Genomic DNA, 24,344 nt, shown 5'->3' with positions numbered 1-24,344 from the left:
CCCTGTAAACTCTCAGCCTGTAACCGTGTAAACACTCAGCCTGTAACCCTGTAAACTCAGCCTGTAACCGTGTAAACACTCAGCCTGTAACCCTGTAAACACTCAGCCTGTAAATAGTCTGTAAACACTCAGCCTGTAACCCTGTAAACACTCAGTCTGTAACCCTGTAAACTCTCAGCCTGTAACCGTGTAAACACTCAGCCTGTAACCCTGTAAACTCAGCCTGTAACCGTGTAAACACTCAGCCTGTAACCCTGTAAACACTCAGCCTGTAAATAGTCTGTAAACACTCAGCCTGTAACCCTGTAAACACTCAGTCTGTAAACACTCAGCCTGTAACCGTGTAAACACTCAGCCTGTAACCGTGTAAACACTCAGCCTGTAACCCTGTAAACACTCAGCCTGTAACCCTGTAAACACTCAGCCTGTAACCCTGTAAACTCTCAGTCTGTAACCCTGTAAACTCTCAGTCTGTAACCGTGTAAACACTCAGCCTGTAACACTCAGCCTGTAACCCTGTAAACTCTCAGTCTGTAACCCTGTAAACTCTCAGTCTGTAACCCTGTAAACACTCAGCCTGTAACCCTGTAAACTCTCAATCTGTAACCCTGTAAACTCTCAGCCTGTAACCGTGTAAACACTCAGCCTGTAACCCTGTAAACTCAGCCTGTAACCGTGTAAACACTCAGCCTGTAACCCTGTAAACACTCAGCCTGTAAATAGTCTGTAAACACTCAGCCTGTAACCCTGTAAACACTCAGTCTGTAAACACTCAGCCTGTAACCGTGTAAACACTCAGCCTGTAACCGTGTAAACACTCAGCCTGTAAATAGTCTGTAAACACTCAGCCTGTAACCCTGTAAACACTCAGTCTGTAAACACTCAGCCTGTAACCGTGTAAACACTCAGCCTGTAACCGTGTAAACACTCAGCCTGTAACCCTGTAAACACTCAGTCTGTAACCCTGTAAACTCTCAGTCTGTAACCGTGTAAACACTCAGCCTGTAACCCTGTAAACACTCAGTCTGTAAACACTCAGCCTGTAACCCTGTAAACACTCAGCCTGTAACCCTGTAAACACTCAGTCTGTAAACACTCAGCCTGTAACCGTGTAAACACTCAGCCTGTAACCCTGTAAACTCTCAGTCTGTAACCCTGTAAACTCTCAGTCTGTAACCATGTAAACTCTCAGCCTGTAACCCTGTAAACACTCAGCCTGTAACCCTGTAAACACTCAGCCTGTAACCCTGTAAACACTCAGTCTGTAAACACTCAGCCTGTAACCGTGTAAACACTCAGCCTGTAACCCTGTAAACACTCAGTCTGTAAACACTCAGCCTGTAACCCTGTAAACACTCAGCCTGTAACCGTGTAAACACTCAGCCTGTAACCCTGTAAACACTCAGCCTGTAACCCTGTAAACACTCAGCCTGTAACCCTGTAAACTCTCAGTCTGTAACCGTGTAAACACTCAGCCTGTAACCCTGTAAACACTCAGTCTGTAAACACTCAGCCTGTAACCGTGTAAAAACTCAGCCTGTAACCCTGTAAACTCTCAGTCTGTAACCCTGTAAACTCTCAGTCTGTAACCCTGTAAACACTCAGCCTGTAACCCTGTAAACTCTCAGTCTGTAACCCTGTAAACTCTGTCTGTAACCCTGTAAACTCTCAGTCTGTAACCGTGTAAACACTCAGCCTGTAACCCTGTAAACACTCAGTCTGTAAACACTCAGCCTGTAACCGTGTAAACACTCAGCCTGTAACCCTGTAAACTCTCAGTCTGTAACCCTGTAAACTCTCAGCCTGTAACACTCAGCCTGTAACCCTGTAAACTCTCAGTCTGTAACCCTGTAAACTCTCAGTCTGTAACCCTGTAAACACTCAGCCTGTAACCCTGTAAACTCTCAGTCTGTAACCCTGTAAACTCTGTCTGTAACCCTGTAAACTCTCAGTCTGTAACCGTGTAAACACTCAGCCTGTAACCCTGTAAACACTCAGTCTGTAAACACTCAGCCTGTAACCGTGTAAACACTCAGCCTGTAACCCTGTAAACTCTCAGTCTGTAACCCTGTAAACTCTCAGCCTGTAACACTCAGCCTGTAACCCTGTAAACTCTCAGTCTGTAACCCTGTAAACTCTCAGTCTGTAACCCTGTAAACACTCAGCCTGTAACCCTGTAAACTCTCAATCTGTAACCCTGTAAACTCTCAGCCTGTAACCGTGTAAACACTCAGCCTGTAACCCTGTAAACTCAGCCTGTAACCGTGTAAACACTCAGCCTGTAACCCTGTAAACACTCAGCCTGTAACCCTGTAAACTCTCAGTCTGTAACCCTGTAAACTCTCAGTCTGTAACCGTGTAAACACTCAGCCTGTAACACTCAGCCTGTAACCCTGTAAACTCTCAGTCTGTAACCCTGTAAACTCTCAGTCTGTAACCCTGTAAACACTCAGCCTGTAACCCTGTAAACTCTCAATCTGTAACCCTGTAAACTCTCAGCCTGTAACCGTGTAAACACTCAGCCTGTAACCCTGTAAACTCAGCCTGTAACCGTGTAAACACTCAGCCTGTAACCCTGTAAACACTCAGCCTGTAAATAGTCTGTAAACACTCAGCCTGTAACCCTGTAAATACTCAGTCTGTAAACACTCAGCCTGTAACCGTGTAAACACTCAGCCTGTAACCGTGTAAACACTCAGCCTGTAAATAGTCTGTAAACACTCAGCCTGTAACCCTGTAAACACTCAGTCTGTAAACACTCAGCCTGTAACCCTGTAAACACTCAGTCTGTAAACACTCAGCCTGTAACCGTGTAAACACTCAGCCTGTAACCGTGTAAACACTCAGCCTGTAACCCTGTAAACACTCAGTCTGTAACCCTGTAAACTCTCAGTCTGTAACCGTGTAAACACTCAGCCTGTAACCCTGTAAACACTCAGTCTGTAAACACTCAGCCTGTAACCCTGTAAACACTCAGCCTGTAACCCTGTAAACACTCAGTCTGTAAACACTCAGCCTGTAACCGTGTAAACACTCAGCCTGTAACCCTGTAAACACTCAGTCTGTAAACACTCAGCCTGTAACCGTGTAAACACTCAGCCTGTAACCCTGTAAACTCTCAGTCTGTAACCCTGTAAACTCTCAGTCTGTAACCGTGTAAACACTCAGCCTGTAACCCTGTAAACACTCAGCCTGTAACCCTGTAAACACTCAGTCTGTAAACACTCAGCCTGTAACCCTGTAAACACTCAGCCTGTAACCGTGTAAACACTCAGCCTGTAACCCTGTAAACACTCAGCCTGTAACCCTGTAAACACTCAGCCTGTAACCCTGTAAACTCTCAGTCTGTAACCGTGTAAACACTCAGCCTGTAACCCTGTAAACACTCAGTCTGTAAACACTCAGCCTGTAACCGTGTAAAAACTCAGCCTGTAACCCTGTAAACTCTCAGTCTGTAACCCTGTAAACTCTCAGTCTGTAACCCTGTAAACACTCAGCCTGTAACCCTGTAAACACTCAGTCTGTAAACACTCAGCCTGTAACCGTGTAAAAACTCAGCCTGTAACCCTGTAAACTCTCAGTCTGTAACCCTGTAAACTCTCAGTCTGTAACCCTGTAAACACTCAGCCTGTAACTCTGTAAACTCTCAGTCTGTAACCCTGTAAACTCTCAGTCTGTAACCGTGTAAACACTCAGCCTGTAACCCTGTAAACACTCAGTCTGTAAACACTCAGCCTGTAACCCTGTAAACACTCAGCCTGTAACACTCAGCCTGTAACCCTGTAAACTCTCAGTCTGTAACCCTGTAAACTCTCAGTCTGTAACCCTGTAAACACTCAGCCTGTAACCCTGTAAACTCTCAATCTGTAACCCTGTAAACTCTCAGCCTGTAACCGTGTAAACACTCAGCCTGTAACCCTGTAAACTCAGCCTGTAACCGTGTAAACACTCAGCCTGTAACCCTGTAAACACTCAGCCTGTAAATAGTCTGTAAACACTCAGCCTGTAACCCTGTAAACACTCAGTCTGTAACCCTGTAAACTCTCAGCCTGTAACCGTGTAAACACTCAGCCTGTAACCCTGTAAACTCAGCCTGTAACCGTGTAAACACTCAGCCTGTAACCCTGTAAACACTCAGCCTGTAAATAGTCTGTAAACACTCAGCCTGTAACCCTGTAAACACTCAGTCTGTAAACACTCAGCCTGTAACCGTGTAAACACTCAGCCTGTAACCGTGTAAACACTCAGCCTGTAACCCTGTAAACACTCAGCCTGTAACCCTGTAAACACTCAGCCTGTAACCCTGTAAACTCTCAGTCTGTAACCCTGTAAACTCTCAGTCTGTAACCGTGTAAACACTCAGCCTGTAACACTCAGCCTGTAACCCTGTAAACTCTCAGTCTGTAACCCTGTAAACTCTCAGTCTGTAACCCTGTAAACACTCAGCCTGTAACCCTGTAAACTCTCAATCTGTAACCCTGTAAACTCTCAGCCTGTAACCGTGTAAACACTCAGCCTGTAACCCTGTAAACTCAGCCTGTAACCGTGTAAACACTCAGCCTGTAACCCTGTAAACACTCAGCCTGTAAATAGTCTGTAAACACTCAGCCTGTAACCCTGTAAACACTCAGTCTGTAAACACTCAGCCTGTAACCGTGTAAACACTCAGCCTGTAACCGTGTAAACACTCAGCCTGTAAATAGTCTGTAAACACTCAGCCTGTAACCCTGTAAACACTCAGTCTGTAAACACTCAGCCTGTAACCGTGTAAACACTCAGCCTGTAACCGTGTAAACACTCAGCCTGTAACCCTGTAAACACTCAGTCTGTAACCCTGTAAACTCTCAGTCTGTAACCGTGTAAACACTCAGCCTGTAACCCTGTAAACACTCAGTCTGTAAACACTCAGCCTGTAACCCTGTAAACACTCAGCCTGTAACCCTGTAAACACTCAGTCTGTAAACACTCAGCCTGTAACCGTGTAAACACTCAGCCTGTAACCCTGTAAACTCTCAGTCTGTAACCCTGTAAACTCTCAGTCTGTAACCATGTAAACTCTCAGCCTGTAACCCTGTAAACACTCAGCCTGTAACCCTGTAAACACTCAGCCTGTAACCCTGTAAACACTCAGTCTGTAAACACTCAGCCTGTAACCGTGTAAACACTCAGCCTGTAACCCTGTAAACACTCAGTCTGTAAACACTCAGCCTGTAACCCTGTAAACACTCAGCCTGTAACCGTGTAAACACTCAGCCTGTAACCCTGTAAACACTCAGCCTGTAACCCTGTAAACACTCAGCCTGTAACCCTGTAAACTCTCAGTCTGTAACCGTGTAAACACTCAGCCTGTAACCCTGTAAACACTCAGTCTGTAAACACTCAGCCTGTAACCGTGTAAAAACTCAGCCTGTAACCCTGTAAACTCTCAGTCTGTAACCCTGTAAACTCTCAGTCTGTAACCCTGTAAACACTCAGCCTGTAACCCTGTAAACTCTCAGTCTGTAACCCTGTAAACTCTGTCTGTAACCCTGTAAACTCTCAGTCTGTAACCGTGTAAACACTCAGCCTGTAACCCTGTAAACACTCAGTCTGTAAACACTCAGCCTGTAACCGTGTAAACACTCAGCCTGTAACCCTGTAAACTCTCAGTCTGTAACCCTGTAAACTCTCAGCCTGTAACACTCAGCCTGTAACCCTGTAAACTCTCAGTCTGTAACCCTGTAAACTCTCAGTCTGTAACCCTGTAAACACTCAGCCTGTAACCCTGTAAACTCTCAGTCTGTAACCCTGTAAACTCTGTCTGTAACCCTGTAAACTCTCAGTCTGTAACCGTGTAAACACTCAGCCTGTAACCCTGTAAACACTCAGTCTGTAAACACTCAGCCTGTAACCGTGTAAACACTCAGCCTGTAACCCTGTAAACTCTCAGTCTGTAACCCTGTAAACTCTCAGCCTGTAACACTCAGCCTGTAACCCTGTAAACTCTCAGTCTGTAACCCTGTAAACTCTCAGTCTGTAACCCTGTAAACACTCAGCCTGTAACCCTGTAAACTCTCAATCTGTAACCCTGTAAACTCTCAGCCTGTAACCGTGTAAACACTCAGCCTGTAACCCTGTAAACTCAGCCTGTAACCGTGTAAACACTCAGCCTGTAACCCTGTAAACACTCAGCCTGTAACCCTGTAAACTCTCAGTCTGTAACCCTGTAAACTCTCAGTCTGTAACCGTGTAAACACTCAGCCTGTAACACTCAGCCTGTAACCCTGTAAACTCTCAGTCTGTAACCCTGTAAACTCTCAGTCTGTAACCCTGTAAACACTCAGCCTGTAACCCTGTAAACTCTCAATCTGTAACCCTGTAAACTCTCAGCCTGTAACCGTGTAAACACTCAGCCTGTAACCCTGTAAACTCAGCCTGTAACCGTGTAAACACTCAGCCTGTAACCCTGTAAACACTCAGCCTGTAAATAGTCTGTAAACACTCAGCCTGTAACCCTGTAAATACTCAGTCTGTAAACACTCAGCCTGTAACCGTGTAAACACTCAGCCTGTAACCGTGTAAACACTCAGCCTGTAAATAGTCTGTAAACACTCAGCCTGTAACCCTGTAAACACTCAGTCTGTAAACACTCAGCCTGTAACCCTGTAAACACTCAGTCTGTAAACACTCAGCCTGTAACCGTGTAAACACTCAGCCTGTAACCGTGTAAACACTCAGCCTGTAACCCTGTAAACACTCAGTCTGTAACCCTGTAAACTCTCAGTCTGTAACCGTGTAAACACTCAGCCTGTAACCCTGTAAACACTCAGTCTGTAAACACTCAGCCTGTAACCCTGTAAACACTCAGCCTGTAACCCTGTAAACACTCAGTCTGTAAACACTCAGCCTGTAACCGTGTAAACACTCAGCCTGTAACCCTGTAAACACTCAGTCTGTAAACACTCAGCCTGTAACCGTGTAAACACTCAGCCTGTAACCCTGTAAACTCTCAGTCTGTAACCCTGTAAACTCTCAGTCTGTAACCGTGTAAACACTCAGCCTGTAACCCTGTAAACACTCAGCCTGTAACCCTGTAAACACTCAGTCTGTAAACACTCAGCCTGTAACCCTGTAAACACTCAGCCTGTAACCGTGTAAACACTCAGCCTGTAACCCTGTAAACACTCAGCCTGTAACCCTGTAAACACTCAGCCTGTAACCCTGTAAACTCTCAGTCTGTAACCGTGTAAACACTCAGCCTGTAACCCTGTAAACACTCAGTCTGTAAACACTCAGCCTGTAACCGTGTAAAAACTCAGCCTGTAACCCTGTAAACTCTCAGTCTGTAACCCTGTAAACTCTCAGTCTGTAACCCTGTAAACACTCAGCCTGTAACCCTGTAAACTCTCAGTCTGTAACCCTGTAAACTCTGTCTGTAACCCTGTAAACTCTCAGTCTGTAACCGTGTAAACACTCAGCCTGTAACCCTGTAAACACTCAGTCTGTAAACACTCAGCCTGTAACCGTGTAAACACTCAGCCTGTAACCCTGTAAACTCTCAGTCTGTAACCCTGTAAACTCTCAGTCTGTAACCCTGTAAACACTCAGCCTGTAACCCTGTAAACTCTCAGTCTGTAACCCTGTAAACTCTCAGTCTGTAACCCTGTAAACTCTCAGCCTGTAACTCTCAGCCTGTAACCCTGTAAACTCTCAGTCTGTAACCCTGTAAACTCTCAGTCTGTAACCCTGTAAACACTCAGCCTGTAACCCTGTAAACTCTCAATCTGTAACCCTGTAAACTCTCAGCCTGTAACCGTGTAAACACTCAGCCTGTAACCCTGTAAACTCAGCCTGTAACCGTGTAAACACTCAGCCTGTAACCCTGTAAACACTCAGCCTGTAAATAGTCTGTAAACACTCAGCCTGTAACCCTGTAAACACTCAGTCTGTAAACACTCAGCCTGTAACCGTGTAAACACTCAGTCTGTAAACACTCAGCCTGTAACCGTGTAAACACTCAGCCTGTAACCCTGTAAACACTCAGTCTGTAACCCTGTAAACTCTCAGTCTGTAACCGTGTAAACACTCAGCCTGTAACCCTGTAAACACTCAGTCTGTAAACACTCAGCCTGTAACCCTGTAAACACTCAGCCTGTAACCCTGTAAACACTCAGTCTGTAAACACTCAGCCTGTAACCGTGTAAACACTCAGCCTGTAACCCTGTAAACACTCAGTCTGTAAACACTCAGCCTGTAACACTCAGCCTGTAACCCTGTAAACTCTCAGTCTGTAACCCTGTAAACTCTCAGTCTGTAACCCTGTAAACACTCAGCCTGTAACCCTGTAAACTCTCAGTGTGTAACCCTGTAAACTCTCAGTCTGTAACCGTGTAAACACTCAGCCTGTAACCCTGTAAACACTCAGTCTGTAAACACTCAGCCTGTAACCGTGTAAACACTCAGCCTGTAACCCTGTAAACTCTCAGTCTGTAACCCTGTAAACTCTCAGTCTGTAACTGTGTAAACTCTCAGTCTGTAACCCTGTAAACTCTCAGTCTGTAACCGTGTAAACACTCAGCCTGTAACCCTGTAAACACTCAGTCTGTAAACACTCAGCCTGTAACCCTGTAAACTCTCAGTCTGTAACCCTGTAAACTCTCAGTCTGTAACCTTGTAAACACTCAGCCTGTAACCCTGTAAACACTCAGTCGGTAAACACTCAGCCTGTAACCCTGTAAACTCTCAGTCTGTAACCCTGTAAACTCTCAGTCTGTAACCCTGTAAACACTCAGCCTGTAACCCTGTAAACTCTCAGTCTGTAACCCTGTAAACTCTCAGTCTGTAACCCTGTAAACAATCAGCCTGTAACCCTGTAAACTCTCAGTCTGTAACCCTGTAAACTCTCAGTCTGTAACCCTGTAAGCACTCAGCCTGTAACCCTGTAAACTCTCAGTCTGTAACCCTGTAAACCCTCAGCCTGTAACCCTGTAAACTCTCAGCCTGTAACCCTGTAAACTCTCAGCCTGTAACCCTGTAAACTCTCAGCCTGTAACCCTGTAAACTCTCAGTCTGTAACCGTGTAAACTCTCAGCCTGTAACCCTGTAAACTCTCAGCCTGTAACCCTGTAAACACTCAGCCTGTAACCCTGTAAACTCTCAGTCTTTAACCCTGTAAACTCTCAGTCTGTAACCGTGTAAACACTCAGCCTGTAACCCTGTAAACACTCAGTCTGTAAACACTCAGCCTGTAACCGTGTAAACACTCAGCCTGTAACCCTGTAAACTCTCAGTCTGTAACCCTGTAAACTCTCAGTCTGTAACCGTGTAAACTCTCAGTCTGTAACCCTGTAAACTCTCAGTCTGTAACCGTGTAAACACTCAGCCTGTAACCCTGTAAACACTCAGTCTGTAAACACTCAGCCTGTAACCCTGTAAACTCTCAGTCTGTAACCCTGTAAACTCTCAGTCTGTAACCCTGTAAACACTCAGCCTGTAACCCTGTAAACACTCAGCCTGTAACCCTGTAAACACTCAGTCTGTAAACACTCAGCCTGTAACCGTGTAAACTCTCAGTCTGTAACCCTGTAAACTCTCAGTCTGTAACCCTGTAAACACTCAGCCTGTAACCCTGTAAACTCTCAGTCTGTAACCCTGTAAACTCTGTCTGTAACCCTGTAAACTCTCAGTCTGTAACCGTGTAAACACTCAGCCTGTAACCCTGTAAACACTCAGTCTGTAAACACTCAGCCTGTAACCGTGTAAACACTCAGCCTGTAACCCTGTAAACTCTCAGTCTGTAACCCTGTAAACTCTCAGTCTGTAACCCTGTAAACACTCAGCCTGTAACCCTGTAAACTCTCAGTCTGTAACCCTGTAAACTCTCAGTCTGTAACCCTGTAAACTCTCAGCCTGTAACACTCAGCCTGTAACCCTGTAAACTCTCAGTCTGTAACCCTGTAAACTCTCAGTCTGTAACCCTGTAAACACTCAGCCTGTAACCCTGTAAACTCTCAATCTGTAACCCTGTAAACTCTCAGCCTGTAACCGTGTAAACACTCAGCCTGTAACCCTGTAAACTCAGCCTGTAGCCGTGTAAACACTCAGCCTGTAACCCTGTAAACACTCAGCCTGTAAATAGTCTGTAAACACTCAGCCTGTAACCCTGTAAACACTCAGTCTGTAAACACTCAGCCTGTAACCGTGTAAACACTCAGTCTGTAAACACTCAGCCTGTAACCGTGTAAACACTCAGCCTGTAACCCTGTAAACACTCAGTCTGTAACCCTGTAAACTCTCAGTCTGTAACCGTGTAAACACTCAGCCTGTAACCCTGTAAACACTCAGCCTGTAACCCTGTAAACACTCAGTCTGTAAACACTCAGCCTGTAACCGTGTAAACACTCAGCCTGTAACCCTGTAAACACTCAGTCTGTAAACACTCAGCCTGTAACCGTGTAAACACTCAGCCTGTAACCCTGTAAACTCTCAGTCTGTAACCCTGTAAACTCTCAGTCTGTAACCCTGTAAACTCTCAGCCTGTAACCCTGTAAACACTCAGCCTGTAACACTCAGCCTGTAACCCTGTAAACTCTCAGTCTGTAACCCTGTAAACTCTCAGTCTGTAACCCTGTAAACACTCAGCCTGTAACCCTGTAAACTCTCAGTGTGTAACCCTGTAAACTCTCAGTCTGTAACCGTGTAAACACTCAGCCTGTAACCGTGTAAACTCTCAGTCTGTAACCCTGTAAACTCTCAGTCTGTAACCGTGTAAACACTCAGCCTGTAACCCTGTAAACACTCAGTCTGTAAACACTCAGCCTGTAACCCTGTAAACTCTCAGTCTGTAACCCTGTAAACTCTCAGTCTGTAACCCTGTAAACACTCAGCCTGTAACCCTGTAAACACTCAGTCGGTAAACACTCAGCCTGTAACCCTGTAAACTCTCAGTCTGTAACCCTGTAAACACTCAGCCTGTAACCCTGTAAACTCTCAGTCTGTAACCCTGTAAACTCTCAGTCTGTAACCCTGTAAACACTCAGCCTGTAACCCTGTAAACTCTCAGTCTGTAACCCTGTAAACTCTCAGTCTGTAACCCTGTAAGCACTCAGCCTGTAACCCTGTAAACTCTCAGTCTGTAACCCTGTAAACCCTCAGCCTGTAACCCTGTAAACTCTCAGCCTGTAACCCTGTAAACTCTCAGTCTGTAACCGTGTAAACTCTCAGCCTGTAACCCTGTAAACTCTCAGCCTGTAACCCTGTAAACACTCAGCCTGTAACCCTGTAAACTCTCAGTCTTTAACCCTGTAAACTCTCAGTCTGTAACCGTGTAAACACTCAGCCTGTAACCCTGTAAACACTCAGTCTGTAAACACTCAGCCTGTAACCGTGTAAACACTCAGCCTGTAACCCTGTAAACTCTCAGTCTGTAACCCTGTAAACTCTCAGTCTGTAACCGTGTAAACTCTCAGTCTGTAACCCTGTAAACTCTCAGTCTGTAACCGTGTAAACACTCAGCCTGTAACCCTGTAAACACTCAGTCTGTAAACACTCAGCCTGTAACCCTGTAAACTCTCAGTCTGTAACCCTGTAAACTCTCAGTCTGTAACCCTGTAAACACTCAGCCTGTAACCCTGTAAACACTCAGCCTGTAACCCTGTAAACACTCAGTCTGTAAACACTCAGCCTGTAACCGTGTAAACTCTCAGTCTGTAACCCTGTAAACTCTCAGTCTGTAACCGTGTAAACACTCAGCCTGTAACCCTGTAAACACTCAGTCTGTAAACACTCAGCCTGTAACCCTGTAAACTCTCAGTCTGTAACCCTGTAAACTCTCAGTCTGTAACCCTGTAAACACTCAGCCTGTAACCCTGTAAACACTCAGCCTGTAACCCTGTAAACACTCAGTCTGTAAACACTCAGCCTGTAACCGTGTAAACTCTCAGTCTGTAACCCTGTAAACTCTCAGTCTGTAACCCTGTAAACACTCAGCCTGTAACCCTGTAAACTCTCAGTCTGTAACCCTGTAAACTCTGTCTGTAACCCTGTAAACTCTCAGTCTGTAACCGTGTAAACACTCAGCCTGTAACCCTGTAAACACTCAGTCTGTAAACACTCAGCCTGTAACCGTGTAAACACTCAGCCTGTAACCCTGTAAACTCTCAGTCTGTAACCCTGTAAACTCTCAGTCTGTAACCCTGTAAACACTCAGCCTGTAACCCTGTAAACTCTCAGTCTGTAACCCTGTAAACTCTCAGTCTGTAACCCTGTAAACTCTCAGCCTGTAACACTCAGCCTGTAACCCTGTAAACTCTCAGTCTGTAACCCTGTAAACTCTCAGTCTGTAACCCTGTAAACACTCAGCCTGTAACCCTGTAAACTCTCAATCTGTAACCCTGTAAACTCTCAGCCTGTAACCGTGTAAACACTCAGCCTGTAACCCTGTAAACTCAGCCTGTAGCCGTGTAAACACTCAGCCTGTAACCCTGTAAACACTCAGCCTGTAAATAGTCTGTAAACACTCAGCCTGTAACCCTGTAAACACTCAGTCTGTAAACACTCAGCCTGTAACCGTGTAAACACTCAGTCTGTAAACACTCAGCCTGTAACCGTGTAAACACTCAGCCTGTAACCCTGTAAACACTCAGTCTGTAACCCTGTAAACTCTCAGTCTGTAACCGTGTAAACACTCAGCCTGTAACCCTGTAAACACTCAGCCTGTAACCCTGTAAACACTCAGTCTGTAAACACTCAGCCTGTAACCGTGTAAACACTCAGCCTGTAACCCTGTAAACACTCAGTCTGTAAACACTCAGCCTGTAACCGTGTAAACACTCAGCCTGTAACCCTGTAAACTCTCAGTCTGTAACCCTGTAAACTCTCAGTCTGTAACCCTGTAAACTCTCAGCCTGTAACCCTGTAAACACTCAGCCTGTAACACTCAGCCTGTAACCCTGTAAACTCTCAGTCTGTAACCCTGTAAACTCTCAGTCTGTAACCCTGTAAACACTCAGCCTGTAACCCTGTAAACTCTCAGTGTGTAACCCTGTAAACTCTCAGTCTGTAACCGTGTAAACACTCAGCCTGTAACCGTGTAAACTCTCAGTCTGTAACCCTGTAAACTCTCAGTCTGTAACCGTGTAAACACTCAGCCTGTAACCCTGTAAACACTCAGTCTGTAAACACTCAGCCTGTAACCCTGTAAACTCTCAGTCTGTAACCCTGTAAACTCTCAGTCTGTAACCCTGTAAACACTCAGCCTGTAACCCTGTAAACACTCAGTCGGTAAACACTCAGCCTGTAACCCTGTAAACTCTCAGTCTGTAACCCTGTAAACACTCAGCCTGTAACCCTGTAAACTCTCAGTCTGTAACCCTGTAAACTCTCAGTCTGTAACCCTGTAAACACTCAGCCTGTAACCCTGTAAACTCTCAGTCTGTAACCCTGTAAACTCTCAGTCTGTAACCCTGTAAGCACTCAGCCTGTAACCCTGTAAACTCTCAGTCTGTAACCCTGTAAACCCTCAGCCTGTAACCCTGTAAACTCTCAGCCTGTAACCCTGTAAACTCTCAGTCTGTAACCGTGTAAACTCTCAGCCTGTAACCCTGTAAACTCTCAGCCTGTAACCCTGTAAACACTCAGCCTGTAACCCTGTAAACTCTCAGTCTTTAACCCTGTAAACTCTCAGTCTGTAACCGTGTAAACACTCAGCCTGTAACCCTGTAAACACTCAGTCTGTAAACACTCAGCCTGTAACCGTGTAAACACTCAGCCTGTAACCCTGTAAACTCTCAGTCTGTAACCCTGTAAACTCTCAGTCTGTAACCGTGTAAACTCTCAGTCTGTAACCCTGTAAACTCTCAGTCTGTAACCGTGTAAACACTCAGCCTGTAACCCTGTAAACACTCAGTCTGTAAACACTCAGCCTGTAACCCTGTAAACTCTCAGTCTGTAACCCTGTAAACTCTCAGTCTGTAACCCTGTAAACACTCAGCCTGTAACCCTGTAAACACTCAGCCTGTAACCCTGTAAACACTCAGTCTGTAAACACTCAGCCTGTAACCGTGTAAACTCTCAGTCTGTAACCCTGTAAACTCTCAGTCTGTAACCCTGTAAACACTCAGCCTGTAACCCTGTAAACTCTCAGTCTGTAACCCTGTAAACTCTGTCTGTAACCCTGTAAACTCTCAGTCTGTAACCGTGTAAACACTCAGCCTGTAACCCTGTAAACACTCAGTCTGTAAACACTCAGCCTGTAACCGTGTAAACACTCAGCCTGTAACCCTGTAAACTCTCAGTCTGTAACCCTGTAAACTCTCAGTCTGTAACCCTGTAAACACTCAGCCTGTAACCCTGTAAACTCTCAGTCTGTAACCCTGTAAACTCTCAGTCTGTAACCCTGTAAACTCTCAGCCTGTAACACTCAGCCTGTAACCCTGTAAACTCTCAGTCTGTAACCCTGTAAACTCTCAGTCTGTAACCCTGTAAACACTCAGCCTGTAACCCTGTAAACTCTCAATCTGTAACCCTGTAAACTCTCAGCCTGTAACCGTGTAAACACTCAGCCTGTAACCCTGTAAACTCAGCCTGTAGCCGTGTAAACACTCAGCCTGTAACCCTGTAAACACTCAGCCTGTAAATAGTCTGTAAACACTCAGCCTGTAACCCTGTAAACACTCAGTCTGTAAACACTCAGCCTGTAACCGTGTAAACACTCAGTCTGTAAACACTCAGCCTGTAACCGTGTAAACACTCAGCCTGTAACCCTGTAAACACTCAGTCTGTAACCCTGTAAACTCTCAGTCTGTAACCGTGTAAACACTCAGCCTGTAACCCTGTAAACACTCAGCCTGTAACCCTGTAAACACTCAGTCTGTAAACACTCAGCCTGTAACCGTGTAAACACTCAGCCTGTAACCCTGTAAACACTCAGTCTGTAAACACTCAGCCTGTAACCGTGTAAACACTCAGCCTGTAACCCTGTAAACTCTCAGTCTGTAACCCTGTAAACTCTCAGTCTGTAACCCTGTAAACTCTCAGCCTGTAACCCTGTAAACACTCAGCCTGTAACACTCAGCCTGTAACCCTGTAAACTCTCAGTCTGTAACCCTGTAAACTCTCAGTCTGTAACCCTGTAAACACTCAGCCTGTAACCCTGTAAACTCTCAGTGTGTAACCCTGTAAACTCTCAGTCTGTAACCGTGTAAACACTCAGCCTGTAACCGTGTAAACTCTCAGTCTGTAACCCTGTAAACTCTCAGTCTGTAACCGTGTAAACACTCAGCCTGTAACCCTGTAAACACTCAGTCTGTAAACACTCAGCCTGTAACCCTGTAAACTCTCAGTCTGTAACCCTGTAAACTCTCAGTCTGTAACCCTGTAAACACTCAGCCTGTAACCCTGTAAACACTCAGTCGGTAAACACTCAGCCTGTAACCCTGTAAACTCTCAGTCTGTAACCCTGTAAACACTCAGCCTGTAACCCTGTAAACTCTCAGTCTGTAACCCTGTAAACTCTCAGTCTGTAACCCTGTAAACACTCAGCCTGTAACCCTGTAAACTCTCAGTCTGTAACCCTGTAAACTCTCAGTCTGTAACCCTGTAAGCACTCAGCCTGTAACCCTGTAAACTCTCAGTCTGTAACCCTGTAAACCCTCAGCCTGTAACCCTGTAAACTCTCAGCCTGTAACCCTGTAAACTCTCAGTCTGTAACCGTGTAAACTCTCAGCCTGTAACCCTGTAAACTCTCAGCCTGTAACCCTGTAAACACTCAGCCTGTAACCCTGTAAACTCTCAGTCTTTAACCCTGTAAACTCTCAGTCTGTAACCGTGTAAACACTCAGCCTGTAACCCTGTAAACACTCAGTCTGTAAACACTCAGCCTGTAACCGTGTAAACACTCAGCCTGTAACCCTGTAAACTCTCAGTCTGTAACCCTGTAAACTCTCAGTCTGTAACCGTGTAAACTCTCAGTCTGTAACCCTGTAAACTCTCAGTCTGTAACCGTGTAAACACTCAGCCTGTAACCCTGTAAACACTCAGTCTGTAAACACTCAGCCTGTAACCCTGTAAACTCTCAGTCTGTAACCCTGTAAACTCTCAGTCTGTAACCCTGTAAACACTCAGCCTGTAACCCTGTAAACACTCAGCCTGTAACCCTGTAAACACTCAGTCTGTAAACACTCAGCCTGTAACCGTGTAAACTCTCAGTCTGTAACCCTGTAAACTCTCAGTCTGTAACCCTGTAAACACTCAGCCTGTAACCCTGTAAACTCTCAGTCTGTAACCCTGTAAACTCTGTCTGTAACCCTGTAAACTCTCAGCCTGTAACCCTGTAAACACTCAGCCTGTAACCCTGTAAACTCTCAGTCTTTAACCCTGTAAACTCTCAGTCTGTAACCGTGTAAACACTCAGCCTGTAACCCTGTAAACACTCAGTCTGTAAACACTCAGCCTGTAACCGTGTAAACACTCAGCCTGTAACCCTGTAAACTCTCAGTCTGTAACCCTGTAAACTCTCAGTCTGTAACCGTGTAAACTCTCAGTCTGTAACCCTGTAAACTCTCAGTCTGTAACCGTGTAAACACTCAGCCTGTAACCCTGTAAACACTCAGTCTGTAAACACTCAGCCTGTAACCCTGTAAACTCTCAGTCTGTAACCCTGTAAACTCTCAGTCTGTAACCCTGTAAACACTCAGCCTGTAACCCTGTAAACACTCAGCCTGTAACCCTGTAAACACTCAGTCTGTAAACACTCAGCCTGTAACCGTGTAAACTCTCAGTCTGTAACCCTGTAAACTCTCAGTCTGTAACCCTGTAAACACTCAGCCTGTAACCCTGTAAACTCTCAGTCTGTAACCCTGTAAACTCTGTCTGTAACCCTGTAAACTCTCAGTCTGTAACCGTGTAAACACTCAGCCTGTAACCCTGTAAACACTCAGTCTGTAAACACTCAGCCTGTAACCGTGTAAACACTCAGCCTGTAACCCTGTAAACTCTCAGTCTGTAACCCTGTAAACTCTCAGTCTGTAACCCTGTAAACACTCAGCCTGTAACCCTGTAAACTCTCAGTCTGTAACCCTGTAAACTCTCAGTCTGTAACCCTGTAAACTCTCAGCCTGTAACACTCAGCCTGTAACCCTGTAAACTCTCAGTCTGTAACCCTGTAAACTCTCAGTCTGTAACCCTGTAAACACTCAGCCTGTAACCCTGTAAACTCTCAATCTGTAACCCTGTAAACTCTCAGCCTGTAACCGTGTAAACACTCAGCCTGTAACCCTGTAAACTCAGCCTGTAGCCGTGTAAACACTCAGCCTGTAACCCTGTAAACACTCAGCCTGTAAATAGTCTGTAAACACTCAGCCTGTAACCCTGTAAACACTCAGTCTGTAAACACTCAGCCTGTAACCGTGTAAACACTCAGTCTGTAAACACTCAGCCTGTAACCGTGTAAACACTCAGCCTGTAACCCTGTAAACACTCAGTCTGTAACCCTGTAAACTCTCAGTCTGTAACCGTGTAAACACTCAGCCTGTAACCCTGTAAACACTCAGCCTGTAACCCTGTAAACACTCAGTCTGTAAACACTCAGCCTGTAACCGTGTAAACACTCAGCCTGTAACCCTGTAAACACTCAGTCTGTAAACACTCAGCCTGTAACCGTGTAAACACTCAGCCTGTAACCCTGTAAACTCTCAGTCTGTAACCCTGTAAACTCTCAGTCTGTAACCCTGTAAACTCTCAGCCTGTAACCCTGTAAACACTCAGCCTGTAACACTCAGCCTGTAACCCTGTAAACTCTCAGTCTGTAACCCTGTAAACTCTCAGTCTGTAACCCTGTAAACACTCAGCCTGTAACCCTGTAAACTCTCAGTGTGTAACCCTGTAAACTCTCAGTCTGTAACCGTGTAAACACTCAGCCTGTAACCGTGTAAACTCTCAGTCTGTAACCCTGTAAACTCTCAGTCTGTAACCGTGTAAACACTCAGCCTGTAACCCTGTAAACACTCAGTCTGTAAACACTCAGCCTGTAACCCTGTAAACTCTCAGTCTGTAACCCTGTAAACTCTCAGTCTGTAACCCTGTAAACACTCAGCCTGTAACCCTGTAAACACTCAGTCGGTAAACACTCAGCCTGTAACCCTGTAAACTCTCAGTCTGTAACCCTGTAAACACTCAGCCTGTAACCCTGTAAACTCTCAGTCTGTAACCCTGTAAACTCTCAGTCTGTAACCCTGTAAACACTCAGCCTGTAACCCTGTAAACTCTCAGTCTGTAACCCTGTAAACTCTCAGTCTGTAACCCTGTAAGCACTCAGCCTGTAACCCTGTAAACTCTCAGTCTGTAACCCTGTAAACCCTCAGCCTGTAACCCTGTAAACTCTCAGCCTGTAACCCTGTAAACTCTCAGTCTGTAACCGTGTAAACTCTCAGCCTGTAACCCTGTAAACTCTCAGCCTGTAACCCTGTAAACACTCAGCCTGTAACCCTGTAAACTCTCAGTCTTTAACCCTGTAAACTCTCAGTCTGTAACCGTGTAAACACTCAGCCTGTAACCCTGTAAACACTCAGTCTGTAAACACTCAGCCTGTAACCGTGTAAACACTCAGCCTGTAACCCTGTAAACTCTCAGTCTGTAACCCTGTAAACTCTCAGTCTGTAACCGTGTAAACTCTCAGTCTGTAACCCTGTAAACTCTCAGTCTGTAACCGTGTAAACACTCAGCCTGTAACCCTGTAAACACTCAGTCTGTAAACACTCAGCCTGTAACCCTGTAAACTCTCAGTCTGTAACCCTGTAAACTCTCAGTCTGTAACCCTGTAAACACTCAGCCTGTAACCCTGTAAACACTCAGTCGGTAAACACTCAGCCTGTAACCCTGTAAACTCTCAGTCTGTAACCCTGTAAACTCTCAGTCTGTAACCCTGTAAACACTCAGCCTGTAACCCTGTAAACTCTCAGCCTGTAACCCTGTAAACACTCAGCCTGTAACCGTGTAAACACTCAGCCTGTAACCCTGTAAACTCTCAGTCTGTAACCCTGTAAGCACTCAGCCTGTAACCCTGTAAACTCTCAGTCTGTAACCCTGTAAACCCTCAGCCTGTAACCCTGTAAACTCTCAGCCTGTAACCCTGTAAACTCTCAGCCTGTAACCCTGTAAACACTCAGCCTGTAACCCTGTAAACTCTCAGTCTGTAACCCTGTAAACCCTCAGCCTGTAACCCTGTAAACTCTCAGCCTGTAACCCTGTAAACTCTCAGCCTGTAACCCTGTAAACACTCAGCCTGTAACCCTGTAAACTCTCAGCCTGTAACCCTGTAAACACTCAGCCTGTAACCCTGTAAACACTCAGCCTGTAAATAGTCTGTAAACACTCAGCCTGTAACCCTGTAAACACTCAGTCTGTAAACACTCAGCCTGTAACCGTGTAAACACTCAGCCTGTAACCGTGTAAACACTCAGCCTGTAACCCTGTAAACACTCAGCCTGTAACCCTGTAAACACTCAGCCTGTAACCCTGTAAACTCTCAGTCTGTAACCCTGTAAACTCTCAGTCTGTAACCGTGTAAACACTCAGCCTGTAACACTCAGCCTGTAACCCTGTAAACTCTCAGTCTGTAACCCTGTAAACTCTCAGTCTGTAACCCTGTAAACACTCAGCCTGTAACCCTGTAAACTCTCAATCTGTAACCCTGTAAACTCTCAGCCTGTAACCGTGTAAACACTCAGCCTGTAACCCTGTAAACTCAGCCTGTAACCGTGTAAACACTCAGCCTGTAACCCTGTAAACACTCAGCCTGTAAATAGTCTGTAAACACTCAGCCTGTAACCCTGTAAACACTCAGTCTGTAAACACTCAGCCTGTAACCGTGTAAACACTCAGCCTGTAACCGTGTAAACACTCAGCCTGTAAATAGTCTGTAAACACTCAGCCTGTAACCCTGTAAACACTCAGTCTGTAAACACTCAGCCTGTAACCGTGTAAACACTCAGCCTGTAACCGTGTAAACACTCAGCCTGTAACCCTGTAAACACTCAGTCTGTAACCCTGTAAACTCTCAGTCTGTAACCGTGTAAACACTCAGCCTGTAACCCTGTAAACACTCAGTCTGTAAACACTCAGCCTGTAACCCTGTAAACACTCAGCCTGTAACCCTGTAAACACTCAGTCTGTAAACACTCAGCCTGTAACCGTGTAAACACTCAGCCTGTAACCCTGTAAACTCTCAGTCTGTAACCCTGTAAACTCTCAGTCTGTAACCATGTAAACTCTCAGCCTGTAACCCTGTAAACACTCAGCCTGTAACCCTGTAAACACTCAGCCTGTAACCCTGTAAACACTCAGTCTGTAAACACTCAGCCTGTAACCGTGTAAACACTCAGCCTGTAACCCTGTAAACACTCAGTCTGTAAACACTCAGCCTGTAACCCTGTAAACACTCAGCCTGTAACCGTGTAAACACTCAGCCTGTAACCCTGTAAACACTCAGCCTGTAACCCTGTAAACACTCAGCCTGTAACCCTGTAAACTCTCAGTCTGTAACCGTGTAAACACTCAGCCTGTAACCCTGTAAACACTCAGTCTGTAAACACTCAGCCTGTAACCGTGTAAAAACTCAGCCTGTAACCCTGTAAACTCTCAGTCTGTAACCCTGTAAACTCTCAGTCTGTAACCCTGTAAACACTCAGCCTGTAACCCTGTAAACTCTCAGTCTGTAACCCTGTAAACTCTGTCTGTAACCCTGTAAACTCTCAGTCTGTAACCGTGTAAACACTCAGCCTGTAACCCTGTAAACACTCAGTCTGTAACCACTCAGCCTGTAACCGTGTAAACACTCAGCCTGTAACCCTGTAAACTCTCAGTCTGTAACCCTGTAAACTCTCAGCCTGTAACACTCAGCCTGTAACCCTGTAAACTCTCAGTCTGTAACCCTGTAAACTCTCAGTCTGTAACCCTGTAAACACTCAGCCTGTAACCCTGTAAACTCTCAGTCTGTAACCCTGTAAACTCTGTCTGTAACCCTGTAAACTCTCAGTCTGTAACCGTGTAAACACTCAGCCTGTAACCCTGTAAACACTCAGTCTGTAAACACTCAGCCTGTAACCGTGTAAACACTCAGCCTGTAACCCTGTAAACTCTCAGTCTGTAACCCTGTAAACTCTCAGCCTGTAACACTCAGCCTGTAACCCTGTAAACTCTCAGTCTGTAACCCTGTAAACTCTCAGTCTGTAACCCTGTAAACACTCAGCCTGTAACCCTGTAAACTCTCAATCTGTAACCCTGTAAACTCTCAGCCTGTAACCGTGTAAACACTCAGCCTGTAACCCTGTAAACTCAGCCTGTAACCGTGTAAACACTCAGCCTGTAACCCTGTAAACACTCAGCCTGTAACCCTGTAAACTCTCAGTCTGTAACCCTGTAAACTCTCAGTCTGTAACCGTGTAAACACTCAGCCTGTAACACTCAGCCTGTAACCCTGTAAACTCTCAGTCTGTAACCCTGTAAACTCTCAGTCTGTAACCCTGTAAACACTCAGCCTGTAACCCTGTAAACTCTCAATCTGTAACCCTGTAAACTCTCAGCCTGTAACCGTGTAAACACTCAGCCTGTAACCCTGTAAACTCAGCCTGTAACCGTGTAAACACTCAGCCTGTAACCCTGTAAACACTCAGCCTGTAAATAGTCTGTAAACACTCAGCCTGTAACCCTGTAAATACTCAGTCTGTAAACACTCAGCCTGTAACCGTGTAAACACTCAGCCTGTAACCGTGTAAACACTCAGCCTGTAAATAGTCTGTAAACACTCAGCCTGTAACCCTGTAAACACTCAGTCTGTAAACACTCAGCCTGTAACCCTGTAAACACTCAGTCTGTAAACACTCAGCCTGTAACCGTGTAAACACTCAGCCTGTAACCGTGTAAACACTCAGCCTGTAACCCTGTAAACACTCAGTCTGTAACCCTGTAAACTCTCAGTCTGTAACCGTGTAAACACTCAGCCTGTAACCCTGTAAACACTCAGTCTGTAAACACTCAGCCTGTAACCCTGTAAACACTCAGCCTGTAACCCTGTAAACACTCAGTCTGTAAACACTCAGCCTGTAACCGTGTAAACACTCAGCCTGTAACCCTGTAAACACTCAGTCTGTAAACACTCAGCCTGTAACCGTGTAAACACTCAGCCTGTAACCCTGTAAACTCTCAGTCTGTAACCCTGTAAACTCTCAGTCTGTAACCGTGTAAACACTCAGCCTGTAACCCTGTAAACACTCAGCCTGTAACCCTGTAAACACTCAGTCTGTAAACACTCAGCCTGTAACCCTGTAAACACTCAGCCTGTAACCGTGTAAACACTCAGCCTGTAACCCTGTAAACACTCAGCCTGTAACCCTGTAAACACTCAGCCTGTAACCCTGTAAACTCTCAGTCTGTAACCGTGTAAACACTCAGCCTGTAACCCTGTAAACACTCAGTCTGTAAACACTCAGCCTGTAACCGTGTAAAAACTCAGCCTGTAACCCTGTAAACTCTCAGTCTGTAACCCTGTAAACTCTCAGTCTGTAACCCTGTAAACACTCAGCCTGTAACCCTGTAAACTCTCAGTCTGTAACCCTGTAAACTCTGTCTGTAACCCTGTAAACTCTCAGTCTGTAACCGTGTAAACACTCAGCCTGTAACCCTGTAAACACTCAGTCTGTAAACACTCAGCCTGTAACCGTGTAAACACTCAGCCTGTAACCCTGTAAACTCTCAGTCTGTAACCCTGTAAACTCTCAGTCTGTAACCCTGTAAACACTCAGCCTGTAACCCTGTAAACTCTCAGTCTGTAACCCTGTAAACTCTCAGTCTGTAACCCTGTAAACTCTCAGCCTGTAACTCTCAGCCTGTAACCCTGTAAACTCTCAGTCTGTAACCCTGTAAACTCTCAGTCTGTAACCCTGTAAACACTCAGCCTGTAACCCTGTAAACTCTCAATCTGTAACCCTGTAAACTCTCAGCCTGTAACCGTGTAAACACTCAGCCTGTAACCCTGTAAACTCAGCCTGTAACCGTGTAAACACTCAGCCTGTAACCCTGTAAACACTCAGCCTGTAAATAGTCTGTAAACACTCAGCCTGTAACCCTGTAAACACTCAGTCTGTAAACACTCAGCCTGTAACCGTGTAAACACTCAGTCTGTAAACACTCAGCCTGTAACCGTGTAAACACTCAGCCTGTAACCCTGTAAACACTCAGTCTGTAACCCTGTAAACTCTCAGTCTGTAACCGTGTAAACACTCAGCCTGTAACCCTGTAAACACTCAGTCTGTAAACACTCAGCCTGTAACCCTGTAAACACTCAGCCTGTAACCCTGTAAACACTCAGTCTGTAAACACTCAGCCTGTAACCGTGTAAACACTCAGCCTGTAACCCTGTAAACACTCAGTCTGTAAACACTCAGCCTGTAACACTCAGCCTGTAACCCTGTAAACTCTCAGTCTGTAACCCTGTAAACTCTCAGTCTGTAACCCTGTAAACACTCAGCCTGTAACCCTGTAAACTCTCAGTGTGTAACCCTGTAAACTCTCAGTCTGTAACCGTGTAAACACTCAGCCTGTAACCCTGTAAACACTCAGTCTGTAAACACTCAGCCTGTAACCGTGTAAACACTCAGCCTGTAACCCTGTAAACTCTCAGTCTGTAACCCTGTAAACTCTCAGTCTGTAACTGTGTAAACTCTCAGTCTGTAACCCTGTAAACTCTCAGTCTGTAACCGTGTAAACACTCAGCCTGTAACCCTGTAAACACTCAGTCTGTAAACACTCAGCCTGTAACCCTGTAAACTCTCAGTCTGTAACCCTGTAAACTCTCAGTCTGTAACCTTGTAAACACTCAGCCTGTAACCCTGTAAACACTCAGTCGGTAAACACTCAGCCTGTAACCCTGTAAACTCTCAGTCTGTAACCCTGTAAACTCTCAGTCTGTAACCCTGTAAACACTCAGCCTGTAACCCTGTAAACTCTCAGTCTGTAACCCTGTAAACTCTCAGTCTGTAACCCTGTAAACAATCAGCCTGTAACCCTGTAAACTCTCAGTCTGTAACCCTGTAAACTCTCAGTCTGTAACCCTGTAAGCACTCAGCCTGTAACCCTGTAAACTCTCAGTCTGTAACCCTGTAAACCCTCAGCCTGTAACCCTGTAAACTCTCAGCCTGTAACCCTGTAAACTCTCAGCCTGTAACCCTGTAAACTCTCAGCCTGTAACCCTGTAAACTCTCAGTCTGTAACCGTGTAAACTCTCAGCCTGTAACCCTGTAAACTCTCAGCCTGTAACCCTGTAAACACTCAGCCTGTAACCCTGTAAACTCTCAGTCTTTAACCCTGTAAAC

Source organism: Salminus brasiliensis, unplaced genomic scaffold (assembly GCF_030463535.1).
Source record: "Salminus brasiliensis unplaced genomic scaffold, fSalBra1.hap2 scaffold_96, whole genome shotgun sequence".
Lineage (NCBI taxonomy): Eukaryota > Metazoa > Chordata > Actinopteri > Characiformes > Bryconidae > Salminus > Salminus brasiliensis.
This window is presented reverse-complemented; position numbering follows the sequence as displayed.